This window comes from Protopterus annectens, chromosome 7.part0, assembly GCF_019279795.1.
Source record: "Protopterus annectens isolate FY-2018-M chromosome 7.part0, PAN1.0, whole genome shotgun sequence".
Taxonomy (NCBI): domain Eukaryota; kingdom Metazoa; phylum Chordata; order Ceratodontiformes; family Protopteridae; genus Protopterus; species Protopterus annectens.
The window spans coordinates 1,194,032,510-1,194,051,882 of NC_056739.1; positions in this window are offsets into that span (position 1 = coordinate 1,194,032,510).

The window sequence follows — 19,373 nt, forward strand, 5'->3', positions numbered from 1 at the left end:
TCAAATCTGATTATGTTGTCTTTGTATTTAACTGGAGAAGTTGACCATGCTGTTTTTAAAATAAGTTCCTTGTCCTGTGATGATAAAAACTTTATATTATTGATCTCGGGTGATTTTTTGATTTGATGGTTGATGAAGCAGCTCTTAAGGATCTGTGGGCTCTTTCAATTCCATAAGAAAGAGCTTCAGGCAATTTTAAAACTTCTGGTAACCAGGTAGTAAGGAAAGTCACCATGTTATCTCCCTCTGTTTTCTCTGGTAGCCCATAGATGTGAAGGTTATTTCGTCTGGACCTGTTCTCTAGATCCTCTATTTTATTTTGTAATGAAGCATTTTGTTGTGATAAAAAATGTAGCTGTGGATCTTGTTCTGCGAGTCTGCCCTCAGTATCATTTAAGGATCTCTATGTCAGCTATTTGAGACTTCTGTTGTGTCATTATTTCTTGTAGTTGCTGTATTTGTTTTGTAGATCTCTCCTCAAAAGTGTCCAGTTTGGTATTCATTTTGTCAAATTTCAATGACAAGTCTTGTATAGCATTTAATAAAGACTGTATCTCCTTTTTCATCATCTGGTCCTGTGTGGTATGCTTAGAAAAGCTCATTTTCAGTAGATTCAGATACCTTCCTTCTTGTTTTTGACATGAAAAATAATGTTTAAAGCCAAATTTTTTGCACTGTAGACTTCTAGTGATATTAGTAGAAGTAATTCAACAAAATAGGTTTGTCTACAATATCTAGTTTTTAAAAATTCCTGTCAGAAATATCTTTTGAGTGCAGAGCTGGGAAAAGATGCTGCCAACCAGTCTACATCCTAGCCACGCCCCTAACAGCCTTTCCTGAAGGATGAGTTTTGTGTAAGTAGTATCACAGCTGTTGTAGACATCTAAAGTATGAAGAATTCCTTCTCCCTTGTTTTTGGGTTCTGGAAGAAGATAGGGAAATTAACAGACCATCCCAAGGTAAACTCTGAAACCACTTTAGGCATAAAAGGATTTGTTCTTAAATAAACCCTAACCCGGTGAAATCTGAGGTGGGGTTGACTCACCATAAGAGCTTGTTTATAGGCTCAAAGATGTGTATACTAGGATCACTGCTGCTTTTATATGTTTATAATTCTAGCCATGCATTGATAACCAACTAGTAGCACAAAAAAACAAGAACCTTATTTCACGAGCCACACTTTAATCACCGCAAAGACAGTTAAGAGCTTTCATCCCAGATGGGACTTCTTCAGAACTGCCATTAATCAATCTAAATTAGTTTATATACAATTCCACAAAATCACATGACCTTACTAAACAACACCTGATTTTTAATGAAAATAATAATAGTAGTAATAATAAAAGCAGCTAAAACACTGTTATTTAATAAACATTATGGAAAAATGATCTTGACAAAATATTCTCTTGATAAAATTAGTCGGACAAGCCCCAATAAAAACATTAATACTGATGAATGAATGAATAAATGAATAGTTAATTATTTTGGCATGACAAACACCCATCCATTTAAACATTTAAACTTTTGAGCTCAAGTACTTGGCTGATAGAACAAGCCTCATTCAAACCGGGGGGGGGGGGGCACACCATGGCATTTAATTTTAGTTCCCATATTAACTCTCTTACCAACAGATGCGCCACAATAATATAAACCCTTGAATCCCTTTTAATATGCTCAATAACCACAAACTTAAATTTATGATTATGGTGTCTTTGTATATATCTATACAGGGCATTCAGGCCTTTTTAACTTCCAGCTCATGCTTATAAATTCTTTTAACTTTCTGGAAGTTTTGCCTATATAAAAGGCAGGACAAGACATACAACAAGCTGCAGAGACAATCCATCTGGATTCACAATTAAAATGCCCCTGAACTTTAAATGTCTGCCTCTTAATACTAAATGACTCTCCAACCAAAACAGAATTGCACTGCCCACAATGACTGTATTTAAACATGCCATACTTAACACACTTAATACGATCAAAATTCTTCTCCAATAATTCTTTAAAACATTTGTTTTTCCTATAAACAATTTTAGGCTTGTCCCCAATAATCTCCACAGTTGATCATCTGAGGAAAAAGCAAACCAATTTTCCAAAAATGCAATTCGCTATACTGTAAGTATCAACAGAAAGAGTTGAAATATAAGGCTTGCCAAACTCCATTTGTGTATCCATTCTAAATACAGGAGTTGACCCACTAACCTGCTCCACTCCCATTTGGTGTGATTTAAATAGTAAAGGGCAATAAACCCCATTTTGCCTCTTACCCACAACTTCATTCCTGATTTCCACTAAGAAATCCAAGGGATAATCCTGCTTTATGAACATCTCCAACAGCCTTTCACACTCCACAATGAATAAAAAGCTTCATCCAATATCATGTGGGCCAACCTCACAAGTTGGCCTTTAACCACAGATTTCTTCTGAAGTTTTGGATGACAACTTTGGTAGTGGAGATCGCTCCTGGAGAAAGTGGACTTTCTATGAATGTTAAAAACAAAATATTTCCTTTCATAATCTTTATACAACATCACATCCAAGAACACTATAGAATCAACATTATATGTGTAAGAAAACTAGAAAGGATGTAGAAGCATTACTATATTCAAACAAATTCCACAAATCTCTCTTCGGTATGAGTCCACACAATAAAAATATCCAAAAAGCAGAGATGAAAGTGCTTAACTGTCTTTGTGGTGATTAAAGTGTGGCTCGTGAAATAAGGTTCTTGCTGGGGTTTTTTTCACTACTAGTCAGTTATCAGTTTGTTCCTGTCTTTATCCAGTTTCATCAATTCTAGCCATACATCTCAAAGGTATCCCACAAGTTTTTTCTTTTTGAGCCTTAGAAGTTATTTTAAAGGGTGTATATAAACCATGGTATGATTTACAGATTGCCTCTGTCCATTAGAGATATAAGCGTTAGACTTGGGGGTGAATTTCCTATTTCCCATCCACTGGTCCAGATTGTGCTTGGATAGGGTTAAGGAAGAACTCTACTACACATGGATAGGAAGCCTATTCCAGAGGAGGGGAATTTGCTGAGACACATACCTTTCCCTCCAGTACACCCACTTTATGTTACAAGCATAGTTCAAGTCCCTAGATTAAGTAGTTTTGATGGTACTGGTTTTGCAGATGTGCAAAAGATCCATCAGAGCAGGATCCAAGGATGCCATGTACGCCAGACACAGATCACCTATCAAGAGTCTACAGAAAACAAAGAATAACGATAGGGCATTGATGTGAACTGCAAAATTACATCCTGTATTCTTTTTTGTGAGGAACCTCTATGGACATTTCAGTTGCTGCATGTGCCTGGTAAGGTACATACCGAAGGGGCAATTTACTCAGTGATGGGTCTGATGAGGACTGATTACAGAGGAGCAATTACCTCCTTAGACCCAGATGCTATGCTTTTTGCATGTAAGTTGAGCAACATAAAATTATTTCCTTACTACCTTAGACAAATGTCAGTCAAAATCTAGGTTACTATCCACATACATTCCCAAATCCCTGACAACTGGATCGAATCTTAGGGACATCTTATCTATCAGGTAGTTTCCTATAGTGGCAGACTTCCCAAAGTGTAATAATATGAATTTCTTGGCATTAAGTTTTAAGCTGTGGCTTTGGTAGCAGTCATTTATCTGTGTTATTCCTTCCTGTACGATGTTAGTGTCTGTAGGAATTCTATGACTGGTCCTGGTTTGAAGTCATCTGCAAAACTGGGTCAGACAATGGTATTTGATATTGGCTTTGACCTTCAGGAAGTAAATGCCAAAAAGCAGTGGGCCCAGTACAGAGCCCTGAGGGACTCCACTAATGGCTGGTCTCTGTGGAGGTGGCTTCACCTATCTTAACTTCCTTAGTCATATCTGAGACAGCTGGCACGTAATGTAGGAGTTGACTTTGTTTACAATGCCTGAGTGAGGTATTGTACCAACTGCCTTAGCTAGGTCAAGGTAGGCAGTATGCACTGCTTTGCCTTTGTCCATTGCCTTGGTGACTTTTTCAAAGTCATCCACCAGGTTCAGAAAGAATGATCTGCCTTTGAAAAAAAATAAACTTAGTAGGCACCATTGTCTGACATTTTTCTATGTCATTATTAATCATATCCATGATGATTCTTTCCATGGCTTGGTATAAGACACTAGTCAGATTTATGGATATGTAGTTCCCTAGGGTCCACTGATGGACCACCCTTGTGCAGAGGGATGGCCGGTGCAGTCCCCCATTCAGGTGGTACAAAGCCTGTCTGGAGGCTATGGCTAAATAGTGACTCCAGAGGTCCCGATAGGTCATGCTTCAGGCTATGTAGAAGACATTTTACAATATTATCAGGGGCCCATCCCTGTGTTCTTATATTACACAATGGGTTTGGGACCTGCTCCCTAGTGATAGTTGGAGGGAGGGGATTGTTTGATGGTATTACTTGGTAAATTGGAGCTGATATTGTCATCCAGAATATTTGCTATATCTTTTGGCTCTGTGTAAGTGGCTCCACTAACAATTAGATGTTCTTCATATTTCGCTGTTGCAGTCATTACATTTGGGTTATCTGCTTGCAATATCCCTCAGTCGGCCTGATTAACAAAGTCTTGGGTCCTACGTCGGTTGCTGTCTCTTCTTCCATGATGTCAGGTCATCAGGGGTGTAAAACATGCAGCTGATGTCATTACATCAGTCTTTCTTGCCATGCGTTTCCCAAAGCAGAAGCAGTTCGCAAGTGCCAGTTAGCCGATTCCTGAAATTTTCGTTTTTGAGTTTCAGAACTGAAGTCTTCAACTAAAAGCTAAGTACCCCATTGGGGAAGCTTTTTCTTGCTCTAATCTGATGTCAGTAAAAGTAAATAAATGCATTTCTTGTGGAAAGCAAATACCTCATAAAGATTTTCATTCGTACTGTATTCCTTGCTTAGGCCCTGACCACGACGTACCTCGCTGTCAGTTTTGTGCCTTATTTAAACCACAAACTATCCATCATCGGTATATTTGTGTTTCTAAATATTTTGGTTCAATTATCCTCATATGTCTTTGGTAAGCCATCTGACTACCGACATTCCGAAAAAACACAAAGATAAAGACAGAGACAGGCCGCCCAGTTCGCCAGTACTCAGTGAGGTGCTTTTGCAGCCCCTGATACTCCCTACTTCAGATTCGCAGGCCTCTACTGAGACCCATTCGGAGTCTGGTATGCTGCGAGATGCTTCAACTGTGGAACTTGTGGATGTCTCTACCTTGGAAAGGTCTGTAGCCGCTGTGCAGGCACTGGCTTCTGAGGGTGTATTCAAGCCTACTGACTTGCATATTAAACCGGCGCCATCTTCTTCTTCAAGGCCTAAAACTCAAACCATGCCTAGAAAACTGACGCCCAGACTGCATGGTCAGGCCTCTATGCCTAAAAAACAAATGATAAGAATGGTTGAAGACCTTATTACTTTAATCAGGGGAAGCCAACCTTGCCCCTCTAAGAGACCTAGGACGGAGTTTGTTTATGATACTTCTGATCAGGATTCTGAAATTTTTGTTTCCTCTGATGACCGGGATTTACCCTTATCTACCTATGAGGATTCTGATGCTGAGGACTCTATTCCCTCTGCTTCCCCCCCAGAGGATCTCTCTTTTGGTGAAACCTTGCATACTCTCAGGGAGCACTTTCATTGGGAAAGTCAGGATTTCTCTGATTCTAAAAAGAGGCTTAGGAATTTCTTACTTCTGCCCAAGTACAGGCCTTTAGCTATACCTCCTGTACTGGACATTGTTGATGATGCCTTTTTGGAATCTAGCATGGCCTATGACTCTACCTCCTGCTTCCAGAAAACCTGATAGATATTACAGGGTTCCTGACTCTCACAATTTCCTTTTCAAAAATCCTACTGCAGATCCTGAAACCATTTCACAGAGACCCAAGGGCATTAAAGCTACTACTGCCAAAAATCCTACCCACTCTGATAGAGACTCCAGGGCACTAGATAGATGGGGTAAGAAGGTATACACTTATGCAACTTTGGCCATTAGGGCCTTGAATTGCCAGTTTCATATGTTAAAGTATCAGCAGCATATTATTGGATTGCTTAAACAGAAAATGATGTTGATTCCTGATTGTGCTGAAAATAAGGATTTACAGGATTTTATGCATTCTGCTGAACAAGTTGGTAAACATACATTACAATGTGGTTTTGCTTCACTAGAGGCATCTTGCAGGGCAGCAGTAACTGGGTATGTATTTAGAAGGCATGCTTGGCTTAAGGAGCAATCCTTGCCACATCCTGTTAAAGTGAAATTACTGGATGCTCCCTTAAATCAGGACCATCTGTTTGGCAACAAGGCAGAAGTTGTTCTTAAAAAGATGGAGGAAAGAGCTAAATCTATGCAAACTGTTAAAGATGTTTTACAAAGTACAACCTCCAAGATTTAGTAGGCATTCTAAGAATTGGTCCTTTCCTGCCTCTTCCAGACCTTCTCAGTCCAAACCCAGATCCAGCAGAGCACCCAGGCTTCAGTCCCAGGGGACACACAGGACTAAGCAATGGAGGGCCTTCACTTCCAAATCTGGGAGTAATAAAACTCCCCCCTACAGTAAACTGTCTCAATTACTTATTTTTAAAACTTCCAAGCACTTCTCAACTGATTGCCCCTTTGGGGGGAAAGATTGCACTTCATGCAAAGATCTTGGGGCTCATTACCCAGGACAAATGGGTTTTAAATATAGTGTGCCAAGGATACAGATTTCACTTCCACACGTTACCAACTCCAAGCCGTTGGCCAGATCTACCTCCAAATCAGTGGGCAGAGGCCCAAAAGCAAGTATTCTCTCTCTTAAGCACAGGGGCTATTCAATTAATTCTATTAACTTTGTGGATAATTCACGTATTAAAAGTGAAGTTCAGAAACTCTCAGCAGAGCAGGAACTTCCAGGTTCTGACAACATTTTAACTAACACTACTGAAATATCTACTTCAGGGCTATACCTAAATTAAAGGGTGCCCACTTACCAGTCACCACTACTTTGCCAATTTTTCTGAAGCAGTATTATACAAGCAACAGATCACAAAGTCAAGACCGGAAGAGGAAAAAACCCCTGATGTGAAAAAATCGTTGGTGGTGAATATATCCACTTGTGTTTTAACAGCAGCTGAACAGTCGATATTGCAAAAAGGTTTGACTTTTATTCCATCTTTTAGATCTGATTTAAGTGAATTTGTCATTGATCTAAAATGTTTTGGTCGAAATGTTACATTGAAGAATATATTTGGTAATAAACAGGAGCTCAACAAGAAAACCTAGCACATTTGTACCCGTTAGCCACCCAGCAGTTGAGTTATTTACAAGATTATGTACCAATGAATTAGAGAAATTGAGGTCGGATCCCCGTACCAAACATTTCAGTAACATAACCTCAGAAGACAGGGAAGCTATTCAGCATTTACAACAGAATAGAGAAGTTATACTGAAAACCAGCAGACAAAGGTGAAGCTATAGTAGTTATGGATTCCTCATGGTATTTCAGTAAAATGGAAGAAATGTTAAAGGATTCGAAAACTTATACTGCTGTTACACCTGTGGATGTCAATCGAGCTATACATAGAGTTAGATCATATCTACATGATATGGTTTTACAAAGGCAAATTGACTTAGATCTATTTAACTTCCTAGATGTCACCATTCCTACAGTTCCCAGTATTAATGGCTTACCGAAGATACACAAAAAGCTTCAAGATCCACCATTACGTCCTACTGTTTCCGGCCAAGGTTGGATTACAGAAAATATGTCTTTATTTCTAGAAAGAGAACTGAAAGAAATTTTAAAGAATCATGGTACAGTGTTAAGAGACACAGATGACTTCCTTCATAAATTGCATCCAGTGATGGAAGCAATAATGGATAAATCTAGCCTTCTTTTTAATAGTCTTTTTACTACCATACCAGATGAAGCAGGTATAAATTCAATAAGAAGACTAATATCTGCAAGGAAGAATGCATTAGAGACTCGAACTATTTGTGACCTACTTGAGTTGATTCTGGAGAATATCTTTTTTCTTATTTGGTGAACAAAACTATTTACAGAAATGGGGGGTTGCCATGGGCACCCCCTGTGCCAATAGTTATTCGAACCTAGTTCTAGTTCAATGGGAGCTGGAATTTGTTTTAAATACTGACAACCCATGGTTTGAGAACATTCTGTACTATGGGCGTTTTGTAGATGACTTGTTTATCTTATGGAAAGGAAGTTCAGAGCAATTTCAACTCTTCCATAATTATTTGAATACAACCACCTCGTTCTTGACCTTTATCTCTAACTATTCTAAACATACAGTAAGTTTTTTGGATGTTAATGTTATGCTCAATGAAATAGGAGAACTAGAAATCGAACTACACAGGAAAAGTACCTGGTGTAACCATTACCTGCTGAAAAGCAGTATGCATCCTAGACATATTTCCAGAAACATCACGAGAAATGAAACTAATAGGATTTATAAACATAACCGAGAGGACACACGTAATAGAGAGGTGAGTCTTTTACAGGAAAATTTGAAAGAAAGAGGCTATAAGGGGAAAGACTTGAGGTTACCAATGCAAGAAAAGGAAGAAGGATAAAGATATACTGACTAGATTTGCTCTAACTTATAGCATGGATAACTATCAAATTCAACAGTTTTGGCCCATTTTAATGCAAGATTCCCAGTTGAAAGATATAGTGGGAGAAAGACCACGTTTCTGCTATAAAAACAAGAGGAATCTGAAAAGATTACTGTGCACAAGTACACAAAAGATGAAGGGGATTCAAGGACAGAAGGGGACTTTCATGTGTGGCAATTGCAATATTTGTACTCTGATAGTAGCAACAAGTTTGAGCATCCAAGAACGAAGAGACTTTATACATTTGATGTCAAAGCAACCTGTACCACGCGCAATGTTGTTTATCTGGCTAAATGTCGATTATGCGAGTCATTTTATGTAGGCAAAACTAACCAAATGCTTAAGAAACGCATACAGAGGCATCAAATGGACATTGTTCATAATGCCCTAGCTAATCATGTCAGTCAGCATAAAGATCATTTGTTTTCATATAAAGCTATAGAGACCATACATATTGGCCCAAAAAAGGGGATATTGAGAACATAACTGAACTTAGGGAAACCAAATGGATAATAAACCTTAGAGCTGATCAACATCCGAGGTTGAATAGTGTTATACCGTTGAAACCTGTCTTGAAGAGATGCAGATCGACCATGAGCTAATGAGATCATAAGTGATGAATGATAAATATCTGAAGAGACATGGTGGAATCTTAGTAAAATTTCCTATTGATCTTGAATGGATGGGATGAAGTCAGAAATTTATACATATTGATCTTGAATGGATGGAATGAAGTCTGAAATTTGCATACATTGCTATAGTGAAATAACATACTTGCTATTTTGCTTTATAAGAGCATTTATAGCCTAATGGAAGTTTGATTAAGTTAGATTATGCTAGTGTCAAGATTAGAAGATTTGATGCGGTCGACATATGCTATTTGTAGTTTAATATGCCCATATCTTTCCTGCTCTGGTTTCATTAATACACAACTGGACAATATGATAAACATCTGAACAGAGATGGTGGAATTCTAGTAAAAGTTCCCTATTGATCTTGAATGGATGGGATGAAGTCAGAAACTTATATATATATATATATATATACTGACTTTGGATGGATGAAATGAAGTCAGAAATTTGCATACATTGCTAGAGTGAAATAACATACCTATTCTCTTCTCAGGAAGAGCTTATAGGCAGTCGCCATGTGAATTTATCGAGGTACAAATGTGGCCATGCAAGACATGGAGCCTTGACATTTATTGTCACTTAGTAATTGCCCTGCTATATTCCTGTCTTGAGAAATGAAATTTTAGTAATGACATCGCCTATTTTTTATTGATAGCGATGCATACTACTATATATATTATTTTTTTGTCATCCCCATTACTGGACATCAGAGATATGTGAAAAACTTATTTTGGGTTAATTAGATTAAAGAAAAGAAGTTTCATAATAGGAATTTATGAAAGTCAGCAGATTTGTTTTTTGCCACTCCTTGGAAGCCACCATTGGCTACTTAGATGATCCATTTATTGTACGTGCCATTTTTCCTTTATTGAATATTAAAAATATGTAAAGAACTGCTTTGGGGATTATTTGACAAGTTTTTCAATAAGAATACAGGCTAGCAGATTTCTTTTGTTGTTTTTTGGAAGCCACTATTGGCTGTTTAGTTCACCTATTTTGCATATTCTGACTCCAACACATTAGTGTGAGGCATGCTTCTAAGTATGCATGAAAACTAGTTGCTTCATCTGTTACTTCTTGGAAGTGCTATTGGTTACCAACATCACCTACTTTGCATATTTCATTAGTACTGAACATTAGCAAGCTGTGTGAGGCATCCATTTAGAAAATGGGATTGTTAACCCAGTTTATGCAAATCAGATGGAGAAATCCAAACATGGATTGGCTGGAACCTTGGTGTTGATATTCTCATTGGGTGAATAATTTTGACTGGCTTATATATACAGATGAATGTCCCATTTCATTATACGATCTGAAGAAGAACTATTCGAAAGCGCTTATCATTGGACAAGAGACTTAATTTTTATTATTTTTGTTCTTATTTTCTTTTATTTTATTCTTTTCATTAAATTCTGGATTTTAACAGAACTTTTATTACTGGATTGCACAGACAGTTTATTTGCTTTTCATCACAGTGTTAGCCTGGGTGAACCAGCTGTCTTTTGGTGTGTGGATTATTCAAACAAGTGGCCACAAAAACCCTGCTATCTGTAAGACAAATACTACAAGCCTTGGGGTTCATGGCCTCCTGCATTCTTCTAATTCCATATGCAAGCCTGCATATGAGGAAACTACAGTGGTATCTAAAAAGCCTATGGTGTCAACATTCTCAGGATCTAGAAGCAATGATTCCCATCATTCCTTGCCTACGCCTAGAGTTCCTCTGGTGGGCAGAGGCCTGCCACCAAAACAAGGGACTACCATTCACACTACCCCCTGCCACCCAAACCCTAACAACAGACGCATCAGACTATGCATGGGGAGGCACACCTCACAGGGAAGTGCATTCAGGGCAAATAGAACCCAATTCAAATGCACTTTCACATCAATCAAAGAAATGTTATCTGTACAGAATTCTCAGATAGCCTTCAAGGACCACATTCTTCCAGGACAATTAATGGTAAAGACGGACACCACCACTGTTATATGGTATATAAACAAGCAGGGGGGTACACATTCTTACCCCCTCTGCAGAGTACCCATGGCATTGGGGAACACAGCCTTGAGCTACCAAGTGCATCTACAAGCTCAATTCCTGCCAGGAAAACTAAATACACTGGCAGACGGGCTAAGCAGAAACCTCATGGACCCACACGAGTGGAAACTGGAACCAAGGATTTTCAACATGTTGACAAGCAAATGGGGGAGCCCAGATATAGACCTTTTTGCCTCCCCCCAGAACTATCAATTGGAAAAATTATGCGCAAGGACTCCCCACAAACAAGTTTGGAAAGTGGATGCTCTGTCCTTCAGCTGAAAAAAAAAACTATCAGATTATGCCTTTCCCTCCTCTGCCTCTGCTCTCCAAAGTACTACTAAAGATCAAACAAGACAAACCAAGAATGATTTTGATTGCACCAGACTGACCACGTCAACACTGGTACCCCCTCCTATGCAGTGTGTCACTGTTGGCCCCATGGCACCTGCCTCAGACTCCTACCCTGCTGTCTCAGCAGGAGAGCCAGATTCTGCATCCTCAGCTTCAATCACTGAACCTAGCAGCCTGGCTAATTACCTAAGCTCTTCTTTACCATCCATCAGTAAACCAGTGAAGGATGTCATTTTAGAGGCAAGGAGGCCTAGTACTAGAAAATCTTAAGCTGAAAAATGGAAAAGATTCTGTGCCTGGAACCAATCTTAAGGGATGAGCACATCAGAGCCCAATTTACCTCAGATTTTACAATACTTAACTGAGATGCTTCACAAGGGCCTTTCTTTTTCCACAATAAAAATTCACACCTCAGCCATTTCAGCTCATTATAACACAGAACCTCCCCTCTTCTCTCATCCACTGCTCAAACAGTTCCTCAGAGAGGCCAAAAATGTAAGACCACCCAGGAGAGCTCCAATTTCAGCCTGGGACCTTAACTAAACTCACCCTTCCTCCTTTCGAGCCAGCTGCTACTGCAGATTTAAATTTCCTGTCTTGGAAAACAGCTTTCCTTTTAGCCATCACTTCAGCAAGAAGGGCATCTGAATTACAGGCCCTTATGGCAGTGGAGCCTTTCATCATCATTCATGCAGACAGGGTGTCCCTCAGGACCAATACCTCTTTCATGCCAAAGGTGATATCCAGTGTGGCCTTTAATCAGTCCATTCATTTGCCAACCTTCTTTCCTAATTCACAGAACAAAGGGGAATGGATACTGCACTCCTTAGATGTGCACAGACAACTTAGATTCTACTTGGACAGGATTAAACCTCAAAGGAAATCTGAACAACTGCTGGTGGCATTTGCTGCAGGGACAGAGGGGAAAGCTATTTCAAAGCAAACCATCTCCAAATGGATAGGCCATTGCATTCATTTTTGCTATAAACACCATGGAAAACCTATCCCACAGGGGATCAGACCTCCCTCAACCAGGGCTGCATCCACCTCTACAGCCTTTCTCAGAGGCATACCTACCAGGGACATCCTAGAAGCTGCTACCTGGAATTCTATACATATTTCACCAAGCATTACCATTTGCCAATTTTCTCTAAATCCAGAGCTAGTTTTGCAGGGCCTTATAGCTGGTCTTAATGCTATCTAAATTCCTCCTCCCTTCTTAGCTTTGGAAATCTACCCAAATGTAATGACTGCAACAGTGAAACATGAAGAACATAGTACAGTTGTCTACACTTACCATAAATGTAGATGTTTGAGTGTATTCACTGTTGCAGTCCTGGTTACCCTCCCTCCAACCCCCTGACTTCTTTTGGCTATACCTTTTCTCTCCTTTTATATGCTTAAAAGCTTTTTGGTGTATTTGATTTTTTTTGTTGGAGGTATAACCTTCTATATTTATAGATTTAATTGCTTCCCATTAGGGGGACACCTGACATCTGGGGCAAGAAAAACTGATGTAATGACATCGGCTGCATGTTTTATACCCCTGATGACCTGACATCACGGAAGAAGAGACAGCAACTGACGTAGGACCCAAGACTTTGTTAATCAGGCCGGCTGAGGGCTACTGCAAGAAGATAACCCAAATGTAATGACTGCAACAGTGAATATACTCGAACATCTACATTTATGGTAAGTGTACACAACTGTACTTTCTGTGCACTGTGTTCTGCCTTTGAGGTTTCAGACATAGCTAAAGAAAGCCTTGTGGTTACTCTTGGCCAGAGAGGCTATCTTTACCTCAAAATTGGCCTTGGTAGCCTTAATTTTCCCTCTTAATAGTTTGTTTAGCCAGATGAGAAAGTTTTTAAACCTGATGAGCATTGCACTTCCTAAACTTAGCTGTGAAGTTTTTCTTTTTGTTGTACAACCTGTTTATGTTTCAATTCCACCAGTGTGGTTTGTTCTGGGCTTGTTTCTGGTAGGCACAGCTGTCTATATGGGTCTATTAACATAACTGTACTATGTTTCTATGTGCAATTCTGCATAGGCAGTTGTGTTCTCCAGGTTTGGAGGAGTTTGAAATTTTGTAAGGTAATTACTTAATAAACAGGTAGTTTGTCTTAGAGTGGTTCCTGTTACAGGATTTGCTGTGGTCACATCACTGATTTTTATCTGAAGGAGACCGCTTTATGTCTAACCTTATCAGTGATGACACTGCACTGGGAAGGTAGGGGAGAGTGGTGCTGTGCAGTATTCGCCCATATATGTAAGTGCCAGATCAAGTATATTTACACCCCTACAGGGCAAACAGACCAACTTGTCCAGGGTGTTTATGTTTACAAAGTCAAGAATCTCTGGGCATGCAAGTTTGGAGTCATGTACTGCACAATTTTCAGCTTATAAAGGGATAGTTAAAGTCCCCCATGAATATGGTATTATGTGGAATGGCAAGTCTTTCCAGTAGGTCTAAGTATGAGCAATGGGCTTTGTGGGTCAAAGAAGGTGATCTATAGCTTGCAAGGACATGATATGGGACTCCTCCTATGGAAATTTGGACATGTTAAAGCTCAAGCACATCATCCTTTTTGACCAATTTTGAGGTATGATTGGTTTTTATGTAGATCAAGACACCTCCACCTTTAGTCCCTGACTGTGCAGTAGCTGGTCTAAATGTATGGAAGGCATTGTATTCCTGCATTGCTGGAGTGCATGGTGCAGCTTTAAACTGTGTCTGGGTGACTGCACAGACATCTGCAGTCTACAAGGTGAGGAGAGCTTGGAAGGAGTGGAGTTTCTTCTTTAGGTTCCTACCACTGAGCAGTAACACTTCTAGATTAATTTGGGTTGATTTTGCTACATAGGAAGGTTTGTTAGCTTGGCACTGCTTTAAAAAGGGCATTAAATGGGAAGGACAATGTTTTAGCCAATATTAAAAAGCCAAGCAGGGATAGATACAGACCATCCTTAGCAAAGCAATGTGGGTCCATGGACCATATCCTCCTACACTGACAAATATTGTACCCCCTTTGAATAACACCAGAAATTCATAGGATCATAGCTGTTTACTAGGTTAATGACCACAAGGGCATTTTTAATCCTAGCTATGCATCCCATATCTTTAGCAAGTTCTCATACCCCTGATAAATGTAAGCAGGAGCTTGAGATATTTACAAGGAGTGGCCTAGGAGATGAACCATTTACAGGCTTCCTGTGTCCATTTGAGATATAGGTGCCAAACTAGGGATTAGTTTTCTGTTCCCCATCCAATTGTCCAAGTTACTCTTGGGTTAGGGAGGAACTCTGCTTCACACAGATGGGGAGCATGTTCTAGAGAAGGTGTTGGTCTCTGTGGGATACACACCTGTCTCTCTAGCAAGTCCTATTTATATCACAGGCAAGTGTTAAGTCTTTAGAACAGGTAATTCTGGCCCTATTTGTTTTGCTGATATGCAGAAGGTCCATCAGAGCAGGGAGTCTGACAATGCCTTATATGCCAGGCATAGACCTTCCCTCTACAGCCTGTAGAAGACAGAATACAGGGATAGGGCCTTGGTGTGGCCTACATAGGATGCGTTACAAATGCACTGTATTCTTTTTGTGAAGGAGCTCTGTAGATGTTCCAGTTGTTGGGTGTGCCTGGTTAGGTACATAAGAGGGCACTGTATTCAATGACAGGTCTAATGTATGTCAAATACAGTGGAACAATGACTTCTTTGGATCTACATGCCATACCTTTGTTTATAAGTTGCACAACACTGAATGCCTTTCTCACTACTGTAGACTCATCATGGTCCATGGCCAGATTACTGTGTGTGTGTGTTCTAGAATTCCTGGATACTGGGTCAACTCTTAAGGGTGTGTTGTCAATATGACAGTTATCAGAGCTGGATAACTTCCTGAAGGATATTACTATGTATTTCTTGGCATTTAGTTTTAGTCCATGGCTCTGAAATCAGTTAGTTGTTTGTGCCAGTCCTTCCTGTAGCACATTTGTGTTGGTGGGGGATTCTATGACTGCTCCTAATATGCAACCATCTGCAAATGTAGTCAGCCAGAGACCATTGGCATTGGCCTTAATTTCAGAGATGTAAATGCCAAAAAGGAGTGGTTTCAGCAGCGATCTCCAAGGGACTCCACTTGTAACTGGTCTCTCTGTAAAAGTGGACTCACCAATTATAACTTCTTGGGTCCTGTCTGTGAGCCATCTGGCTATCCACTGAGTGACATAAGGGCTTATACTTAACCTCTTGAGTTTGTCAACAATGCCGGATTGGGGTATTCTGTCAAATGTCTTGACCAGGTAAAGGTGGGCAGTGTGAACCATTTTGCCCTCTAACTGCTTTGGTGACATTCTCAAAGGTCCACCAGATTCTGTAGGCATGGCCTTCTCTTGAAACCAAATTGGGCTCAGACTAGTGTCTGGAGGTTTTCTACATCATTATTGATCATCACCATGATAGTTCTTTCCATGACTATGCAAACGATGCTAGTGAGACTTGTGGGACTGTAGTTTCTGGGGTCTGTAGATGACCCACCTTTTTGCACAGGGATGACTGTTGCTGTTTTCCATTCATGAGGCACAAAGCCTGTTTGGAGGCTATAGTTAAGTAGTAATTCCAGAAGGCTTGACAGGTCATGTTTCATGCTATTTAGAAGGCATCCTGCGATATTGTATAGTCCCACTGATGAAGTCTTCTTGGCCTTAGAGAAAGCGTTAAGGTCCTATTCCCTAGTAAGGGGAGTCATATTTGACGGTATTTCCAGAGGGAAGGTTGAGGGGGGGAGATGAATTTGTCAGACAGTAGGTTTGCAATATCGTCTGGCTCAGTATAAGTAGTTGCATTAACAGTGAACTCTGCACACAAATGTGTATTGTCTTTGAGGTTGCAGACATAACTAAAGAATGCTTTGTGGTTGTCCTTGGCTTGCGAGGCCAAATTTAACTCAATTTTGTCCTTGGTAGACTTTCATTTGCCCTCTGATTTGTTTACTTTGATGAGTGCGCTTTTATCATGCTGGGTGTTACACCTCCTAATTTTTGCCATGATTTTCTTCTTTCTGTTATAGAGCCTATTAATGCTGTGATTCCACCATGGTGACTTGTTTTTTGACCTTGTTCTCTACTTCTGTCTGGTGGGTACAGCTGCCTCTATGCAGCTACTAACATGCTTGTATAAGGTTTCTGTGAACAATTCCGCATAGGCAACAGGGTTTCCAGAGTATATGGGGACTAAAACTTAGCCTTAGAGTAGTTCCTGAATATTTCAGGGTTTTTGTATATTATGGTTTATTTTCTTTACACTGTGTTTTACATGTATTCTGCTTTTAATTACATATTTAAGCTAGGGAAAAAAAACTACAGCTGTCTCTCTTGTGAGTCACAAAATTAAATTCTCCACCGATCCTGGTGCTGTTGTGTTTTTAAGCTCCTCGCTCTTTCTAGTTACCTTCCTTTTATGTTAATTTGACCATATATATCCTTCCCTGTCCTCTCCTCTTTCAATGTCTATTGTGAGTAAGTACAAAGTTATCATTTTGTGGCATTGCTCCCCTTCAGCTATGTATTTATTTATTGTCCATCCCACTATATTCTATAGAGCCAGAATAAAAAGTGTCCAACCCTTCCAGTCTATCTTGCTTTTTTAAAGGTAGTGGCTTCCCACTTAGATAGCTAAAGCTTAAGTTACCCCCTCTTTCCTATCTGCTTACTGCACACTGCAACTCTTAGGATATTAACCCATTTTTTTTTCCATCTTACATTTAAAATCTCCATCTACTCTTAAGACCACCAATTATTGAAGAGACCACATTCTGCCTTTCAGTAGTCATCTTGGGATTAGTGCTTCTGTTTCTCTTCTGGTGAGAGAAAGAGCATAGGGACATTATTTCATGGAGAATACTGATCACCAGAAAGCCTAATAACTGTTTCATAGGTGCTAGCTTCAAATTTGTACTTATAGTTTGCTCCTGTTGAGAGAAGGAGTGGAGTGTATTGATTCATGACTGTGTCTGATTGGGCAGTGAGTGTGTTGGACCTTCCTGACTGGTCTGATTGCTATTCAAGACATCTACCAAGAAAAGGCTACAACAAGCCTACAGACCCTTACATCATCTGGGACAAGACTGTTGATCATCAAAGAGCCTGTGGCCTACTTCTCATCTTGAGATTGGTGCTACTGTTTTACTGCTGGTGAGAGAAGCAGCAAAGGAACATTGTATCCCAGCAATGAGAAGTTTTGCTGAGACCAGCACTAGTAGGAGCCAGACAGTAGCCATTCACAGAAGTCCACTGTTTTCATCATTCTTGATAATGCTAATTCTTTCATTTCAGTAAGTACTGCTTGATTTGCTGTTGTCTAACCAACTTCAGAATATCTCCCTAAATACTTCATCCTTAAATCATCAGTGTCTAATTATCAATTTCCCCTTAAATGTTTGCAAGTGCCCTGTATAAACACAAGCACCTCGAGTTGACATTTTTCCTGTAAAAGGTTTAACTTTTTTCTTCAAAGACGACCATTTTGTGATCTGACCTTACCTTTTTATTGGATTAGATGGTTGGAGTGAGACTATAAAGTAATGTTAGGACAATCTGATTTTCAACTCTGGGAGCGGTGCCTATCACTACCAACTAGTTGACCGTTGTGCAACTAGGTACTGGTGAAATTGCAAGGGTGCTTTTACAGGCTTTCTGGTGATCAGTATTCTCCATGAAATAATGTCCCTATGCTCTTTCTCTCACCAGAAGAGAAACAGAAGCACTAATCCCAAGATGACTACTGAAAGGCAGAATGTGGTCTCTTCAATAATTGGTGGTCTTAAGAGTAGATGGAGATTTTAAATGTAAGATGGAAAAAAATGGGTTAATATCCTAAGAGTTGCAGTGTGCAGTAAGCAGATAGGAAAGAGGGGGTAACTTAAGCTTTAGCTATCCAAGTGGGAAGCCACTACCTTTAAAAAAGCAAGATAGACTGGAAGGGTTGGACACTTTTTATTCTGGCTCTATAGAATATAGTGGGATGGACAATAAATAAATACATAGCTGAAGGGGAGCAATGCCACAAAATGATAACTTTGTACTTACTCACAATAGACATTGAAAGAGGAGAGGACAGGGAAGGATATATATGGTCAAATTAACATAAAGGGAAGGTAACTAGAAAGAGCGAGGAGCTTAAAAACACAACAGCACCAGGATGGGTGGAGAATTTAATTTTGTGACTCACAAGAGAGACAGCTGTAGTTTTTTTTTTTCCTAGCTTAAATATGTAATTAAAAGCAGAATACATGTAAAACACAGTGTAAAGAAAATAAACCATAATATACAAAAAGAAGAAGGCATTGAAGCAATACAAACTACAAGAAAGCAAAAACAAAACAACCTTTCTCTCACAGCAATCTATGGCAGAGTCTGAGTGAGCTTTTTGAGTAAAGCCAAGTCAATTATTAAAGTCAATCATCTAATATTCATATAGTGGCATTGTCCTTGATGAAGGTAGAATGCTGCTCAGTGCTAGGCTCATACCAGCCTGAGACACATGGCTCGAATGCTCCATAATGACTCTCTTTGCAAGTCCAGGGAGGTACATACTCATACTTGTGGTTCAGTGAAGTGTGCGACTTGGCAATTATTGGTCCCTTAGAAGCAAGTGACTCATTTTCTCCTTGTAAAGCTCAGTGAGTGGGGTATTCACAGATCACACAA